Genomic DNA, 19,761 nt, shown 5'->3' on the forward strand with positions numbered 1-19,761 from the left:
TCTCTGTGTCTCACTGCTCGTTCCCTGGCTTTTCCCAGTGACCTTGCAGTAATGAAACTGCAGCCGCACAATGGCATCTTTTGCACGCTGCCAGCTGGCTGCCTCTTCACTCCGTCTTGGGCACACCTCCTGCGTCACTCTGAGGGGGCAACGCGACTTGCGTCGAGTCACAACCCGACCACTGAACCTCCCGCAACTGAGAATGGGGATGGAGGCGAGAAACACGGACAGCTTGAAGAGAAAGAACAACGGAGCCATTCGAATGGCTGCGCACGTCGTCGTCCTGCCTGCTGTGGTAAACCAGGGCTCTTGCCTCATTTGAAAAACTTTGCAAGTGACCTACCCAGGGCAATACTTGATAACAAAAAATACACCAAATTCTACTGAAATTGTACGTGAACAGAAAATATAATTTCAACGGAATGGAAAGGAAAATTTGGGCATTACATTTAGGATATAAGAATGCACAGCTAACACCGGGTAACACTAGGCGGAAAACGTGATTAAAAAAAACAAGCATTTACAATGCAATAGGTCTCGGGTTAATTAAGTTTGAGCTATTGGCATTGCTAAATATTGCAACACCAACTGCAACAAAAGTCTTTAAATTGTAGGCCAAAAAAATGTGTATTTATTTTTGTAGCAATGGTGGCATGCTGCGCTTTAGATGAATATGTTTAAAAGTACAGTGCGCCATACTGTGTTTGCTACAATAGTTAATTGTGGATGCGTTAACAAATGATGTGTGCACTGATGGCTGGTGGTGTGTGTGCCTGTAGAAATTGTGCACTGATGGCTGGTGGTGTGTGTGCCTGGTGGAAGTGTGCACTGCCGGCTGGTGGTGTGTGTGCCTGGTGAAAGCGTTCACTGACGGCTGGTGGTGTGTGTGCCTGGTGAAAGCATGCACTGACGTCTGGTGGTGCGTGTGCCTGGTGGAAGCTTGCACTGACGGCTGGTGGTGTGTGTGTGCCTGGTGAAAGCGTGCACTGACGTCTGGTGGTGTGTGCCTGGAGGAAGCGTGCACTGACGTCTGGTGGTGTTTGTGCCTGGTGAAAGCGTGCACTGACGGTTGGTGGTGTTTGTGCCCGGTGAAGTGTGCACTGACAACTGGTGGTGTGTATGTCTGGTGAAAGCGTGCAGTGACGGATAGTGGTGTGTGCCTGGTGAAAGTGTGCACTGACGGCTGGAGGAGTGTGCCTGCTGAAAACATGCACCGCCTACAGCACCACTCAACCCCCAACGCCTACATCACCACTCAATCCCCACCACGTACAGCACCGCTAAACTCCCAACGCCTACAGCACCGCTCAACCCACAACGCCTTCATCACCACTCAATCCCCAACACGTACAGCACCTCCCAACCCACAACACCTACAACACCACTCAACCCGCAACGCCAACATCACCACTCAACCCGCAACGCCTACAGCACCACTCAATCCCCACAGCGTACAGCACCACTCAACCCGCAACGCCTACATTCCCACTCAACCCGCAACACCTACAACACCACTCAATCCCCACCGCATACAGCACCACTCAACCAGCAACGTATACATCACCACTCAACCCGCAACACCTACATCACCACTCAACCTGCAATGCCTACAGCACCACTCAATCCCCACCGCGTACAACACCACTCAACCCACAACGCCTACATCACCACTCAACCCACAACGCCTACATCACCACTCAATCCCCACCGCGAACATCACCACTTAACCCGCAAAGCCTACATCACCACTCAACCCGCAATGCCAACAGCACCACTCAATCCCCACCGCGTACAGCACCGCTCAACTCCCAACGCCTACAGCACAGTTCAACCCCCAACGCCTACATTACCACTCAATCCCCACCGCATACAGCACCATTCAATCCCCACAGCCTACAGCACCACTCATTCCCCACTGCGTACAGCACCACTCAACCCGCAACGCCTACATCACCACTCAACCTGCAACGCCTACATCACCACTCAACCTGCAACGCCTACAGCACCACTCAATCCCCACCGCATACATCACCTCTCAATCCGCAACGCCTACTGCATCACACAATCCCCACCGAATACGGCACCACTCAACCCGCAACGCCTACAGCACCACTCAATCCCCACCAGATACAGCACCACTCAACCCGCAATGCCTACATCACCACTCAACCCGCAACGCCTACAGCACCACTCAATCCTCACCACATACAGCACCACTCAACCCGCAACGCCTACAGCACCACTCAACCCACAATGTCTACATCACCACTCAACCCGCAATGCCTACAGCACCACTCAACCTGCAACGCCTACATCACCACTCAACCCGCAAAGCCTACAGCACCACTCAACCCACAACACCTACATCACCACTCCACCCGCAATGCCTAAAGCACCACTCAATCCTCACCGCATACAGCACCACTCAACCTGCAATGCCTACATCACCACTCAACCCGCAATGCCTACATCACCACTCAACCCTGCAACGCCTACATCACCACTCAACCCGCAATGCCTACAGCACCACTCAATCTGCACCGCGTACAGCACCACTCAACGCGCAATGCCTACATCACCACTCAACTCGCAACACCTACATCACCACTCAACCCGCAACACCTACATCACCACTCAACCCGCAATGCCTACAGCACCACTCAATCCCCACCACGTACAGCACCACTCAACCCGCAACGCCTACATCTCCACTCAACCCGCAACGCCTACATCACCACTCAACCCGCAATGCCTACAGCACCACTCAATCCCCACCGCCTACAGCACCACTCAACCCGCAACGCCTACATCACCAATTAACCCGCAATGCCTACATCACCACTCAGCCCGCAGGGTCCAAGGGGTGGTGCTAAGTTAACCTTCCAAGGAATTATCTGGATTGATTTAAAAATATGTTCATTATAATGGTTAGCTGATAGGAAGAGGAGCAAACTGCATGGGGTGGTGGGGTGTAAATGGTCAGCAGGGCATGGGTGAAAAACAGATGGCAGAGGTTGGGGGCAGACCCTACAGTACCATGCACTCTGTAAGAGTCCATGGCCAAGTGTGAAAAAAAGTATATGTCTTTGAGTAGAAGTCACAAACATACTAAGAGCAGCTATAAACCTGCAGCAACAGACCAAGATCTAAAAGCTCTCCCAAGAGAGATGGGAAGGAAATCCATCTCAAAGTAAAATCATTAGCTTAGGCCCCATATGATCAAAAGACCAACGCATGTTTAGACCCAGACCTCAAAATACAGTGAAAGTTAGACGTACAAACCAGGAAATAAAAATGGAAGCTTAGACCAAAGATTCACAAAAATAGTGATAAAACAGGTGAATCCGAAAACTAAAAAAAAAAAAACACTGTAGCTCAGTCCCATTATTAAAAATATAAAATGGAAATTCAGGCCCAACTTTTTTGTTACATCCTAATTTGTCCCTCATTTATTTAAAAGATAGATGTTATTAGTTGTAACAGAATGGCATACCTTGCAATGAACAAGGTTTTAATATAAAGTAGTACCGCATCTCCCATTACAAAAGTGCGCTCATTCATTTCATTCCACCAAAAGATGCCCAATTCGCATTAAAAGGGGACCCATACAAAGCTGAACAAAAACACCCGCATGGCATTATGGGGATTGAATATTTACGTCACTTATTAAACGGACTAGTCTTAATTATTTTGAAGCAACCAGCTATTTTCAGCAGCTGTGTTACTAATACACTTGAAGAATTTGAAATCGAGCAATACTTGCTAATTTGCATTTGAGGTGATGAAGATGTGTCCTTGCTTAAAACTGCTCGAGGATAAGTCACCCATGAACACGAGTGCGATGGTTACTTACAATTATTGCCAACATTAAATCACGTAAACAACATCGCCTTTACTGTACATGCCCCTTTCAGCTAGAGATGTGCAATCACACACATCCTGAGAAGAAAAAAAAAATACCCAATAAATAAAAATTCAAAGTTGTCCGCAAAGACAACAAAAAAATCTATCACCAGTTGCGAAAAGGGACTCTTAAGTCCCCCGCTCACTTTGGTTGGTGTAGACAAAGACACTGTTTTTTTATTTTGGGAAAATAGATTGTTGTCACTGTGAACGTATTAAACAATATTTAGACTTGTATTCCCTATGACATGGGAGAGCTACAATCAAACTGCAAAGTTGGTCTGAGATCCAAATAAGACTCGCGGTATATTCAGTGTATGAACCACAGTCATCTGTAGTTTAGAAGCATGAGGTGTTTTCGGTGTGTGATACAGAGGCATCGATGGTGTGAAAACAGGGAAATGTTTACAGTGTGTGAAACAGACTCATCTATAGTGTGAAACAGGAGGTGTTTACAGTGTGACATACCAGTGGGCATGACGCCCTGATATCATGGCAGGGAGGTTCTCCTCGAGGAAGCAGGGGTTGCCTCCAGAGCAGCGCTATTGTAAAAAAAAAACAAGCAGCAGTGAAAAGCAATGGCTTTCGCGATCCCTATTGTAAAAAACAAAAGGCCCGCGAGTGACGCGCGCATCACTGCAAAGCATATGTCTTCAATTATGGCACCCGTGTCTGGGCACCATAATTAAAGACATATGGCCTTTGGTGCGCGTAACAGACACCAATAGGCCATGTGCGGAGCTACGTGACCGTCCATGGCCTATTGCGTGTTCTGTTAAAAAACTACACGCACGCAAAGCTCAATAAAAATGGACCGTAGAACATTAAGACGCACGAGCGCTGTCATTTTCTAGGTCCATTTTCAAAACCCCGAGAAAAAGACTGGCTGCGCGAACACTGCTGCGCAGTGTACGCTAGGCCAAGACCTAACAAGCCAGGGAGCAAAAGAGGCGCTGTGCGGTGCACGCGCACATGAACTGACAGCTAAGTGCAGACGCCATGCGTGTGCACATGGCCTGTCCATGCGCGCACATGGTTTGTCTCCCTTCGCGCACCAAACCCACAACAATAGTCTCGTCAAGGCGTTAGCTACACAACACCTAAAAAAGGGTATTACTGACACTGGGATAGGGAGACACCGTCACTGGATACAGAGACACAATCACTGACTAATGGGATGGAATTGTCCCCTGCATGGTACACAGTTGTGTTCTACCTGCCCTGAGCACCTGACTGCTAGTATTTGGTATCATGTTTTTTTTCTTTTTTTCCCAGCTTCAATCTAATCCAGTGTGTGAAACCTAGGTCTGCTCCTTGACATGAGTGAAGTCCAGGATCTCTCCTGTGACCTAGAAGGGTGCTCCAAGCATGCCCTAATTTGACTTACTGTGAACTAAAGTGACTGTCAGAGGTTTAGCATGTAGAGTGAACGTGGCAGTGGACCATATTGCTTAAATCAGTAATTGCAGACAACCCATTTTATCTGTGTCACTGGAGTGGAGGCCTACTAGTGTAAAGTTCCACTTCTATGCAGCATCCTAGATCATAATGCTAACATCTCAAGTGTATGTTATACATATTTGTATTTATGTAGCCTGTAAGGTGCATGCGTTGTTTGTATGATCGAGTGAAAGTAATGGAGGTCTGTGGGTTTCATTTTGAAAGCCCCTGACCTTCTCAAGTGCACAAGATGGCGGTGAGGTTCTTTTACCAGACAAAGGCAGTGTACTACTCACATGCCTAAAGCAGGAGGGAGGAGACCTAGACTCTGAAGTGGAGAAAGAAGAGACAGGATTTCCATCACAAATTTAATGATATCCTTTGCTGAGAATAGCTGCTGATTAAACTTCCTAAACACTGCTAAGTTGTAGATGGTGGGAGTGAATCGTGGAACTGCATCCCCTGCTGTTCAAAGTGTGAAGTATCCTTTATGTGAGACCGCCGTTTGCATCTTTCCTGATCACTGCTAAGTGTAGCTGTTGATAGCCAGGTGCAGAATGCGTCACATCCCTGCGCCCCTGCTGTGAGTGCTCCAAACTGGAGACAATCCTGCTGTGAGGAGCATCACACTACGAGCATCACCGTGTTTGGAAAACAGACATGGAAGAAGAACCAACCCAAGTTGGTGCTGAGAGCCCAGACAAAGAATAAACATTCCCTCTCTGCTTTGATTGTATAAACGTGGGAGCTGCTGACCCACTTGTTGCTCCAGTTCCAAGTTTTCTAAACCAAGGAAGGGAGTACTTTGCAGAATACTCAGAGCACTGTTGTGCAAGGATAGCTGGTCTCTGGCTGACAGCCAGCCTCACAGAGTTGAGAGGTCATCACCTGGAGTCTGACCTGGAAGGAACCGCGGTCTTACTGTAAGTGTCTAGACACTGACTAGCCTGAGAATAAGGGGAGGGAGTGTGCCAACCCTACAGATGTGATTAACCAGGGTGAGCAGAAGCGGCTGGCATAGAGCTGAGGGTCTGTCTGCCCAGAGAGACTTGTGAGACAGAGTAGTGTGTGCTGCTCCCATGACCGGAGTGCACACTCTCTTGCTCAAGACTTCAGCACCATGGCTTTGCTCTGAAGTGTGCCGGAGAGGATGGCATTGCTGTAATCTTGAAGTTGTGCATGAGTGTCCGGCACCATGGCACAGACCTGTAGTTTGCCCGGGGGGATAGTTGTGCAGCTTTGTTCCTAAAGTGGCCTGCACTGTGGCACTACCCTGAAGAGTGCCCAGGCGGAATTTAAATAGTGTGCCCAGGCGAACTTGGCAGCTACAAGTCTTGAAGTTGTGGCTAAAGAGAAGTAAACCACTTTGACGGCTGTTTGGCACTGTGCCAATTGTGATGCTGTCCCATCCTCATGAGCTGAGTTGGAGCTGCCCAACCACTGAAAGAGTTCCTGCAGTGGCCCGATGATCACTGACCCCGCAAATCACGGTCCGACTAAGAAGAAAGTCTGTGACCAGCCGGAACATCCACATCGGAGCATGCTTACTAGAACAGACTCCGAGTGGTGACCTCTGCTGCTGCTTCTGAGGAATAGAACTGAGTGCCAAAGCACTTGTAGCCAGGGCATCTGCTCCCAGAGGAGGGAGCGGGAACCAGGTGCTCACTGCAGGACCAGTCGTGACCAGCACTTCTGAAGAAGCTTGCATTGTTGAGCTATGAACATTGCGACTGAGACTGCTGATTGCAAGAACTTTAAAGGCGAAGGGAAGCACTGCAGCTGTTCCTAAAGCCTGGCACAACACATCCAATCACTGGTTTAGGAGAGAGAGTGTGTGTGTGAGGGGAATATGGCAGCAGGGAGGTAACTATGATCTCTGGATCCTGTGACCCAGCTCCAGTTGATTCCACACCTCCATAAGATAAGTAATGGGCGGGACACTCATTTATTGTCCTACTGGGTGATTGGTGAGTTCTGAGATGGAAGCACTCCCATGCTTCCTCCTTGAGAAGCCAGTGGATATTCGCCACCGCTACTAAATGAGAGTCAAGTGCTGAAGGGGTGTTCTTGGCCGTGTTTACATAGCCACAGTAGGAAACATCCTGTGACATCAGAGGCAAACAACGTCCAAACTTGGTGCCCCTTTGCCCGTGGTAGCCCTGTGAACGAAAGGGATCTACCTCCATTCAGCGGCCCGTTTTGTCTTTGGGGCCAAAAGAATTGACCACATCACACCCATACTTCTTTCTCTTCAATGGCTTCCCATTGAAGCAAGATCAATCTACAAGACTGCCTGTATCACCCACAAATCCTTGCACACTTCCTCCCCTCGATACCTGGCAAATAAACTTAAAATCTCTGGAGGCTCTAGACCTTCATGGAAAGCAGAAAAATAATGTTTGAGCCTCCCACCTTCAAAAGCGAAAGATCAATGCTCAATCCTTCTCAGTCAATGCCGTCAGAATCTGGAACTCACTTCCTCCACTACTCTGCACCACCACTTCTTTCCGGAGTTTTAAAACTGACCTCAAATCTCTTCTCTTTCAAAGACACTTCCAGAATTAATACATCACTCTTCATGTCCCCTCAAGGAAGTTCTCACAGTGCTGTATATATGTGATCTATGCCTCTACGATCCTAATCCTATTATTTTTTTTAATCCTATTTTGTTTTTGATTTTTGTATGACTGTCATCTGTTGTTTACTTTTTTATTTATCTCGTTTGTATCTGTAACGTGTAAGGATGTAAATTTCCTCATGAACGTACTTGGTTCTATTGTGAAGCGCTCTGACACCTTTCGGGTAAAATCTGCGCTATATAAAATTGCATTAAATAAATAAATTAATAAAAACACTGATCATGGACCCCATAAAAGAGGCTCGCGGCTGCACACAATCCCAGATCAGCATAGTCTGTCCCTATCTCATACTACAATCAGAACTGCGAGGTAACAACAGCAGCGGTGCGAAACGTAAATGCCAAGAAACAAATGTCTTCTGTACCAGAGCGCTTGAGTTTCAGAGCTCGAGAGTTCGCAGACAAGAGGGGAAATATCTATACATGATGCAAATGAGTAATATTACCTTAAACAGAAGACGTTACTCGGCGACAACGGTAAGCATGACTTCGGGTGTCTGGCAAATGGCAGAGCAAATTAAACCACCAGTAAGCTGCTGCAGGCACGTGTAGTTTTATTCACAGCCTCGCCCACACTTCCAGAAAAGGAAAAAGACACCAGGTTAATGGCAGTGGGCGTAAATGCCCCAGAAGCACACTTTTGTGCCCCATAAGCTGTTATTCGTCCGTGTGAGGGGCGGCTCCCAGCTGCGTTTACATCTGTCCTGCTGCCTATGTATTGGTTGTTAGGGGTTGCCTTCCGGGTCCTCTGTTACAAGGGAGGGGGAGCAGGGGGAGGTGGCCGAGTAAGTTAGAGGCAACTCGCAACTGCATTTGCATCTGTCCATTTCCACCGCCCTCGCCCTCTCCCTCATTCATGAGGCTCGCGCGATAACTTCCGGGTATGGCGCCTGCTTGGCTGTATTCAGTGCTCTTGGCATTCATTGAGAGAGGACGCAGCGTTAGACAGTTGTAGACCAGAAGGAAGTGCCCGTCAAAGAGGAAGAGAGCGGGGGTTGGCATTTAGGATCTTGGGTTAAGAAAGGCGGTGGCAAGTGGTGAGGTGAAATAAAGGGGAAGGCATAAGGACTGACTGGAGGGGGCTGATGACTGTCGGAAAGAGTATTATTAATTCATGCGATTTTATATAGCGCGGACATTGCCCAGAGGTGTCAGAGCGCTTTACAGCGCAGCAAGAACGTTACACGAGACATTAAGGGGCATAGGGGTCGATTTACTAAGATTTTGAGACGTGTTTGCATACCAAAAGGGACACAAATCGACTAAAAATCTTTTTTTTAACCTATTTTAACGCTGGAAAATCACTTGAAATAGCAGGTGCGCAACACCCATCAGATGAATCTACTTAACAATAAACCCATCATTGTTGACAGCGCAAAATCCCTGGGTGTCATACTCGACAAAAAACTCAAGCTAACCTCCCACATCAACTCCATTGCAAAGTCTGCTCGAAACCAACTGCGCCTTCTTTGGGGAATTCGTCGCTTCTTCCCGGAGCAAGACCTTAAAACCCTGGTCCAATCGCTGGTCCTCTCCAGACTGGACTACTGCAATTCTCTTCTCACCGGCCTCCCCAAATCCCACCTGTCCCCCCTTAAATCTGTTCCCCATTCAGCAGCTCGCTTCATTTATGGGGCCAAAAGAAACTACCACATCACACCAATGCTATCCACCCTTCCCTGGATTCCCATCGAGGTAAGATCTATCTACAAGACTTCCTGTATCACCCACAAAGCCTTGCACTCCTCTCCTTGCTACCTGGCTAATAAACTGAAACTCTCTGGAGGCTCCAGACCATCACGTAATGCAGAAAATTTACTGCTTGAACCTCCCACTTTCAAGAAGGAAAGATCGATGGCCCAATCCTTTTCAGGCAGCGCAGTGAGAATCTGGAACTCACTTCCGCCGCAGCTCCGGACCACCACCTTCTCCCAGGCCTTCAAAACTGACCTCAAAGTTCTCCTCATTCAAAGACACTTCCAAATGTAATTCACACCCTCTCTGCTATCTGAAGGAAGACCCTCCATTATAGAGAATCCTTTTCTCCATGACTTTGGAAGTGCCTTCCCAGTGTGTTCTGCCATTCATTGCAGTATTATTCTTCTACCTGTTTTTGGTACTCTTTTGAAACATACACACGTTACTTTTCTCTTGTAACACACTGTTTGCTACCTCCTACATTTTCTTTGCTTTGGATACTTGCACAAGTGCCACCATTGACTACATAATGTTTGTTCTTGTGATTGAGTGTCTGCCATATATTGCAGTATTATACCTCTACTTGTACTTTATATGCTTTTGTAACCTGCACACGTCACTTTTCCTCCTGTAATGCACCATTTGCTACCGCTTGTACTTTGTTTGCTCATAATTGTCACTTTTGCCTCAAGTAACGTAACCTTTGCTTTTGTAATTTGTTCACTTGTAATGTTCTCCTCATGTATCAGATCTGTTCCTTTTGTGACGCACTCTGACACCTTCGGGTAAAGTCCGCGCTATATAAAAACGCATAAAATAAATAAATTGGACTATCGTGTGTGGCCCGGGATGAGACAGCTTCCCAGGTACACACAGCCGCACCGAGCACTTCACAGGTCTTTAAAAGACCATTTGCATGTTAATGAGGCCTCGCTGTTGTTTTACCCCTTCTAAGAGCCCCTGCAGAGCCCCTGCAGCTCCACTCTACCTATTGCTTAAAGATTCAGCCCACCCCCGAAATTTTTTCTTAGCTCCCCCCCGAAATTCGACTCTAGTTGCGCCTCTGGCTCATAACGCTGCTTTGCATTAATTAGCGCCAAGGAGGTAGTACCATGGGTGGTGCATGGGCGTTCCCTTGCAGCCATCAAAGTTCGACAATCCCAACCAAATTACCTGTGTTTTAGCCGCCTCCTGCTCCACGCCATAACTCTACCAGGATACTACGCCACGTTTACGCTACATATAGGCATGTGTGACATAGAGATTGTATTTTTTACTTTCTATTGAAATGTTCCTCTGAATCACTATTTTTAACTTAACATAACTTGCGTGCCTTTCGTGGACCCTCTACTATGCATGTTGTTACTCTCTAGTCTGTGAAAATGTTATAATTTCTAGTGTGACCTCCTCCACCCTACCTTCTTGGCTCCACAAGTGTGCGTCCAGCCTACTGCTTGATTGCTATTTACGTCTCTACATTCTTACCATTCAATCATGCACCCATCTAACCCCACCCGAAACTCTAATCTCGTGCGTTACGGACCCAACTCCTGGTCCATTAATTACCCTAAAAAAATGATCAGTAATGCAAAAAAGAACTTCAAGCACAGCACTCTAAAACAACACCCTGAAACACTCTTTGTAGATAACTATCACTCAGCGACCAACAGCAGCACGAAAACAAACTTCCATTTTCTACACTAATCGCCCGGCTGAATGGAAAAACACCTTTTCTCTTCACCTTCAAGTCACCAAGTCATTAACAATTCCCTATAGTGAAAAAATCTCCACTACCATCTCCTCGACCTTCAAAGGGTATCTCACCATTTCCATCTTCGGAACTGGAACCATTCTCATACAGGCCACCGACTCGCACCTCACCACTTTTGACCGCCACTTCCCCACACTTCTCTCCTTGCTAACTCAACTGAGCCATCAAACTCTTTCTCCCCTATCCCCCACTATCCTCACTAATATTGTGGAGCCGATCCAATCTCCCTGCCCTGAAGACCCTCTCCTCAACTAATGGACTGCCACCATCACTCACTACAATCACACAACCCCTATTATTACTCTCCGTCGCCAAACACCCACCATTTTCACATCTACTGATCACACCAGGAGCAACAAACTCACAACTAACAATCCCCTCAAGGCCAAACTTAACAGCTTGGTCTCTAACCTCGGCCCTTCTGCAACTGAAATTCCCACAGGCACTCCCCTCTCTACCCCTGAGAATCTGAACCCTCCCCCACAACCTTCCCCTACCACCTACACAGACCCTGTTCCCACGACCCTTACTTGCCCCTGGTCTAACGTCATTTCCAATCCAGTGGTCTCTCTCCCCCTTCTACAACTACGCTATTCCCTTCCGCTGTCACCCCCCCCCCATACGCAACCCGCCTTCAACTCTATCCTTTCGGACACCCCCTGGAACTCCGTTGGCCTTATTATAATTTCTCTTCCTCCTCACCTGGATACTAGTCCCACTTCTCCTCCTCTGAACTCCTCCATTGGGAACACTACTAATCAGGCTCCCTGCGTCCAACCTCTCCTCTCTCCTAACCCCAAGGTCCTCACAGACACTCCCCTCTCTACCCCTGATAATCGGAACCCTCCCTCCCAATTTCCCCTATCGCCTACACTGTCTCTATTTCCCCGACCCTTACTTCCCTCCTGTCAAACATCATTTCCAATCCAGTTGTCTCTGTCCCCCCTTCTACCACTGCACACTCCCCTTCCGCTGTCGCACTCCCACATTCACAACCTGCCTCCACCGCCAATCTCTCTGACAAAACCCAGAACTCTGACGCCCATCCCAGAAATTCTCTCCCGCCTCACTTGGACACTAGTCCCACTTCTCCCCCACCGAACTCCTCGAATAGGAACATTACAATACCGACTCCCTGCGTACAACCTCTCCCCTCTCCTAATCCCAGGGGCTCCATCCAATCCCGGACCCCTGCTCAGTCTCCCTCCATTGACCCAAGTCATCCTCGACCCCTGCCTAAAACTTTCTCAGCTCAATAGCACAGCAACTGAACAGAATGGAGCAGAAAATTAACTCCCTTGCTGCTGATTTCCTTTACTTACAACAAGACCCTCTCAACAGGGCCAAGCCACTGTGCTCCCCCCCGAGGTGTTGCGCTCCTACTCCACCCAATGAATCTTGGCTCAATGTCCACCCCAATTCTTGACATTCTCACCCCTTCAGGGTACAACATCATCAGACAAGACAGGTCGATCAAAACTGGGGGGGGGGGGGACTAGCCATCATTCATAGAGCTGGAATACAGATTACCAAACTCAAACCTGCAGAATACTTATCGTTTTAATACCTAGGCGTCAAACTCACTACCCAGGACACCCCACCCATCAAATTCCACTGCATCTACCATCCTCCTGGAGAGCGTACCCTTTTTCCTGAAGAGCTAACAGACCTAATAACACAATTCTCCTTGACAGACACCAAAGACGTGTTCCTGGGTAACCTCAATATACACTGGAACGACCCAGAAGACTCCACTGTCCTGAACCTATCCAACCTTCTGGAAATATATAACCTCAAGCAACTCTGCAATAAACCAACTCACATCAAAGGTCAACCCTAGATGCGATCATAACCAACAACAAACTGGTCTCCCTGAGAGAGATTTCCCCCATTGACTGGTCCGACCACCACCTCATTCTGTTCAGGATTGACACACTTGCCAGCCTACAACCTATTTGTGTTGTCAAACCTAAACTCTTGACCAGAAACATCAAAGAAATACCTTTATCCAAACTTGAAGCCAAGATTCATCCCCATCTTGAACTCCTTCCCTCATCATGGATGACTGATGACCTCACCTCACACTTTAACTCAAGAATGACAGAGATTTTAGACCAAGTAGCTCCTCTCAAACTCAAATAACTGAGGAGAACCAAATTAAAACCCTGGTTTAACATGGAGCTGAATGATGAACGGCGTCAACTTAGACAAACGGAAAGGTCTTGGCAACAAAACCCCTCGACCTTGCACCTAACACAACTTGGATCTGCTCGGCGGTCATACAAAAAACACATCTTCAGTGAAAAGGCATCTTTTTTCCGTAGCCAACTAGATCTGGCGAAAAACAGACCAAGAGAACTCTTCAATATTGTTAAAAGCCAAACTAACTGCACTCCCTCTCAAGAAATCAAAGCCACCCATGAGAGATGTGAAGAAATTTCCACCTTCTTCACTAATAAAGTCTCTAAAATTGACCAATCCTTCCTACAAACTGCTAACTCTCCTTCCCCCTTAACTTGCCCCCTTCAACCACCCTTGAGCACTCGGAAAGAGTTCTTAACAAGGACAATCAGACCTACCTCCAGCTAAAAACACAATGCGCATTGGTCCGACTTTGAGCTAATGCCGGTAAGCGAGGTCTTCAATATAATTTCTAATCTTAAACCTTCCTCCCACACCATGGACCCCCTCCCATCCACAATTATAAAATAACTCAACCACACCATTTCCCCTTTCTGGACCAAAATATTCATCCCCTCTCTCACCTCAGGCTGTGTCCCAGACTACCTTCAACTAGGACAAATTACACCCATTCTCAAGAAACCTGGGGCTGACCCTAATGATCCTAACAACTTCAGACCTATCTTTAACCTCCCATTCCTTGCAAAAACATTGGAGAAATGTGTTCTCCACCAACTCAATAAACACATTGATAAGTTCAACCTCCTCGACGCCTTTCAATCTGGATTCAGAAAAGGCTGTAGCAAGGAAACAGCTATGCTCACCGTCCCTGACGACATTCACAAGGCCCTAGACAAAGGTGATGCCTGCCTACTCATCCGTATTGACCTATCTGTGGCATTCGACACAGTGAACCATCCAGCCTTTCTGGAGACCCTGTCAAAGTGTTCCGGCATTAACGGCACAGTACTAAAATGGTTCACCTCCTTCCTTCAACACCGCTCGCAACAAATTAAAATAAACTCCTGTCTCTCAAAGCCAACAAAAGTCACACTTGGGGTCCCACAAGGCTCGGTTCTCTCCCCGTCTCTCTTCAATCTCTTCATGGAGCCCCTCACAATCATATTGAAAAAGCTGGAGTGAATCACCACCTTTACGCGGACGACACCCAAATCTATTTCAGGATCAAGTCTCCCAGCAACATCCAACTCCTCAATACCACCCTAACCGAGAGCCAAACTTGGTTCTACGTTAACCACTGAAAACTCAACCCAGACAAAACGGAACTAATCCTATTCTCTCCAAAAAGTATCCATCGTCCAATCCAAGAGTGGCTCAAGAATCTGGTTGCCCTAAACTGCCCCCTTACCCTATCGACTCAATTAAGTTTCTAGGCATCACCCTTGACAAGAACTTATCAATGGAGGCCCACATAAAAAACTCAGCAAAAAGTGCTCTTTGCTCTCTAAAACACCTCAAGAAATTGAAACCTTTTCTACCCCAAGGTGACCTCAAGACAGTCGTCCAATCCCTAGTTCTCTCTAAAATCGACTACGGGAACGCCATCCTAACAGTGACTCCAAAAGCTCACCTAGCCCCTCTAAGGGCAGTACTGAACATATCCGCTTGACTCGTATCTGGAGTTAAAAGATTTGAACACATCACTCCAGTTCTCAACTGCCTCAATTGGCTTCCCATGGAAGGGAGATGTATCTATAAGCTGGCCTGCATCACACACAAAACCCTTCAATCTCCTGCCAACAACTACCTAAATTACAAACTGGTTAGAGCAGGTCAATCCATAACGCTGAGAAGCTTCAACTCACTCCTTCTTATTCCTCCGAAACTGAAAAAGAAAACCACCCAATACCACCTGGCAATGCTCCCAGGATATTGAACGCTCTCCCTGGAGTCCTCAGATGCAACACCTCCTTCTCCTGTTTCAAAGTGGACCTGAAACTCCATCTCCTATACAAATACTTTCCTGACCAACGTCAACTAACCTAGACTTCTATATCCGAGTTGTCTCCTCTCTCTGTGGACATTCAAGGGCAGTGGGTGACCGGACTATGTCATTCTCACCTTTTTCTTTTTATTGTTCTCTCCCCCTCCGCTGCACTGCATATTTATTTCCTATGCTGTATTTTTTTCTTTGGTTTGCTTCCTTACAGCCAGCCTACTATGTAACGTAATGGCTTTCTGTTTTTAACTGTGTATATGTAAAGCGCTCTGATACCTACGGGTCAAGCTAGCGCTATACAAAACTTTTTAAAATAAAATGTAAAAAATAAAAATAAAAAAAGTAGACCAGGATTAGCACCAGAAAATAACCCCCATTTCAAGTAGGCACTATGAAGAAGAAATGCTTTCATTTCTCCTTCCTTTTCCGGCTTTGTATGTGCACTGCAATGTACAGCACTCATACAAAGTGGGAAACAGTTTAAAGTTAGTCTGAGCGTAGTATTTTGTTCTAGAAGGCTATCCTTCCAGAACAAAACCTATGCTAGACTCACGCAGACACCCCTGCACTATGGTACAAAGGTATGTGTGTGGCGCACAGCAGCTAATTTCAGCTCCGTCGCTAGGAAGAGGGGAGGAGAGTGCCATATTTGTGTAAATATGGCGCTCTACTGCGCTTCTTCTCGTGCAACATGGCTTTTCTGCCTGCTGAGCTGCATGAGATTTTAGTAAATCTGTCCCATCCTCACTAGAATATGACGCAGTGCGGCCCTGCAAGAAATCTGGCTGCACTGAGCTGCGTCATTAGGAAAGTGCACGGATGCATCGTAATTACAGCAATACAACTCATCCCTGTGCTTTCTTCTGCGCTGGCACACAATTTGCTGCCTAGCACCAATGCAGGCACCCTTGCGTCATGGTGCAAGGGTGCCTGCGTTGCAGAGATTATTGTTTTTGAGCAGGAAGGGAAACCTTCCTGTTCAAAAACAATAATTGATTGCGTTTTCCTCCTTACAGCACACATAGAACTAAAGGCATTTTTCCTTGTAGCACCACTCCAATACCTCCCCTCGGGAATCGTTAGAATCTGTTGCATTCCCAGGTTTATGAAACCTTGTAAATCAGGGAATGAATCAGAATCCATGGGTGTTGCATGGGAGCATCCACAGCAACACCAATGGAACGCCCCTTTCACGTAGAGTAACTCGTGAAAGGGGGCCATTTTTACAAGGCTATGCAAAGCCACGCAGGGTGGCTTTGCATGGCCTTGAAATATGACTCAGCATCGGGCGCACCCGGAGTATCAAAAAAAGTGACGCTCCGGTGGCGCAGAGGCCATGTATGCCCCCATGGGTGTTGAGTGGAAATGCCCCTTCCACGCAGAGTAAGTCATTGCCTTACTCCAAAGTTACAAGGCCATGAAAAGCCATGCAGGATGGCTTTGCATGGCCTTGTAAACATGGGCCACCTCACTGTGCCTCCAGAGTGTCACAAAAGTGCCGCTCCTGCGGCTTAAAAGTGCTGCAGGGGCATTGTAAATATGCACCGTAGTGAATAGGCTTTGGCGTCAAAAAGCATGGGTGGTTGAATGTGAACACCCATGTACCACCCCCTTGAACCAAAGTAATGCAAAGCAGCATTTCACACTGCTTTACGTTACTCTTACATACAAATCAATGCCAATACCAATTAGCGTTGGTTTATAAATCGCAAAACAGGTTTAGCGTCGGCTTTGCGTTGAAGAAGTAACTCTAATCACACGCTAAACCTTTGAGAATCTGGGTCTGTATCTCCTATCAGCGAGGGCTTACGAGGATATCATGTTTGGTTGGAGCCATACTTGAAGGATTGACATATCGGATTGGTGTGTCCCTTCACTGATATGGTTGCTGAGATATTATCTGCAAGCTCTGCAAGTTTACAGAGAGTGAGCTCTAATCTCCTGCTAGAAAGCGAGAAGCTTGCAGGGCAACCCTGCAGGTCCTTGACCCTGCCCCGCCTGGCATGGAGGGTTAGGACTGACAATGGAAGGAGGGTTAAAGTTCCTGACCACGAAGGATGGACAGTCAGGCACAAGGCTGTAGCGGGCATACCGCCCCCCGGCCTTACTTGTTTAACCCCATCTATTTTAGGAGCAGAGGATGGATCGGACTCACTGAAACTCCCAATCTTTTGATTCCTAGTCAGGCAGTATGTGGGTGACATGCTGCCGGTCACCACTGAGATGGCTGCCATCCTTTGTGGATGAGTTTTAGGAAACTACCAGAAATCGGAGCTCACTGCCAAAAGGGATAGAACATGCTTCTGATATTGGCTTCCTGTCGAGTCTGATACCTTCCAGAAGGACCTCAAAGGGACCCAGGAAGGATGGACTTCAAATTTACATGGCCATATGCCGCCTCATTACTTACTCTGCTATGATCCTAGAATAGAAATAGGAAAAGTCTGGGAAATGGACTGCCGAGAAGAGAGAAGGTGCCACTACCCAGATTGATGGGAAGGAAGATCGTCACATTACCTTTACCCTGCGAAGGAATGCCATGCAGCCCCTTATGTGACGTACTGAAAATGTATGTGTTTCCCCAAGTGAGAAATGTGATGTTTACAGGGATAATCCAGATGGCTGTGGAGTGTAAACTGTTTCAATTTTGTTATACCCTGCCGCAAGAGCAGAGGAGAACCCGGCAAGATCAAAGAATAGACTTGCCAAGAATAGGCACATTGTTCATTTTACACACTAGATTACGAGTAATGTGTTTTTTACTTGTGCATCATGGCTGGGGAATGACTCAGTGAGCTGAATTTTCACCACTGACAAAAGCAGTGATCTGGATGTTACAACTTTAAATCCTTGATCCAACCAGAGGAAAGTAAGAGGACAAACTTTGCAGCACAACTCCATATCGATGCAGTATATAACACACAATATGACACCCTGATTTGTATATTCATATGGGACTCCTAGAGACCCATAGGTACCAGAATTGCTGGGTAAGTAAACCTCACTTGCTCTTTTGTGGCATGCTTCATCAAGTAGATATTATCAGGACGGACTCAACCTACAGATGGAGAGAGCTCTTAATAACTGATTACTGAATCGGTTCAGTGATTCAGATTAATAACCTCAGGGGTAAACCCAAAGACATTTCTTTATTAAGCGGGTACCCTTGGTAAGATTAAAAAACAGAAGGGGGGATGATAATGAGTGCTAAGACTTATACATCCTAATCTTAAGCTAACATGTTTAGACCATTTAGAATGTCTATATGGGTCAAAGACCTTCAGGGCGGTGATTGATCCCTGCCTACTTAGTATATATATCCATGCAGACAGGACCATAATAGGGGATAGCTTTCTTACCGGACATTGCTTGAAAGAACGTAAATCACACAACGATATTTAAGGGTCAAAATGTCTTCAAGGTCACGTGGAGGGAGGCACGTCGCTAGTCACATGGTCATCAAGAGATAGTTTTGGCTGGGCTACAGCAGGTAGAGCAGAAGTAGGCGGAACAGTTCATACTCTCGCCTGATATTGACGAACATGTGACTTGAGGTGCCTTTATCAATGTGACCACCAAGACATTTGACCATTAGATAGGGTTGCTTTATTTACGTTCTTTCAACCAATTGAGGTATGAAAGCTCCCTCCCCTTTAGTGGCTTGTATGCATATTTGCTAATGAGGTGGGGGTCAATCATAGCGCTGAAGAAGGCCATTGACCTTTGGGCATTCCAAAGGGCCTAAACATATTAGCTTAGGATGAGAACATATGAGTTCTAGCTCTCTTTATCATCCAGCATTCTATTTTTTAATCTTACCAAGGGTACCCGCTTGATAAAAAAATCTCTTTTAGTTTACCCTTGAGGTAATTTAATTATTCTGCAGCCCTGAACCAGTAACCATTTATTAAGAACTCCCTCCCCCTTGAGATGGAATCCATCCTGGCAGTATCTACCTACCACAACAGGGTAAGGTAACCTATCCCGAAGCATACCACTAAAGAGTGGGCAGGGTTTCCTTAACCAGAAACTCTAGTACCAGTGAGACTCTTAAGAGTCCTATATAAATATACTTTGTATGGTATACAACTTTGAATCCTGACAGGGCAGACTCTGCTTTCCTTTGTTTTTTTGAGTACTGTAAGCTGGGTAAAAATCACCTATGTGATT

General features: G+C 46.7%; 1 protein-coding gene across 2 annotated transcripts in view; it reads right to left on the bottom strand.

Annotated features, from left to right (window-relative positions):
- Nucleotides 1–19,761, bottom strand: part of LOC147747925 (flavin-containing monooxygenase 5-like) — a 149,288-nt gene that overhangs the window by 128,776 nt on the left and 751 nt on the right. The window contains exon 1 of one of the 2 annotated variants that reach the window (XM_086956855.1): nucleotides 8,428–8,912. The exons of the other annotated variant lie outside the window; for it this stretch is intronic. The gene's annotated coding sequence lies outside the window, so the exon portion shown is untranslated. Of the gene's footprint in view, nucleotides 1–8,427; nucleotides 8,913–19,761 lie in introns of those variants that run through there. 2 annotated transcript variants of the gene reach the window in all.

This window comes from Lissotriton vulgaris, chromosome 1_1 (assembly GCF_964263255.1).
Source record: "Lissotriton vulgaris chromosome 1_1, aLisVul1.2, whole genome shotgun sequence".
In the NCBI taxonomy this organism is placed as follows: Eukaryota; Metazoa; Chordata; class Amphibia; order Caudata; family Salamandridae; genus Lissotriton; species Lissotriton vulgaris.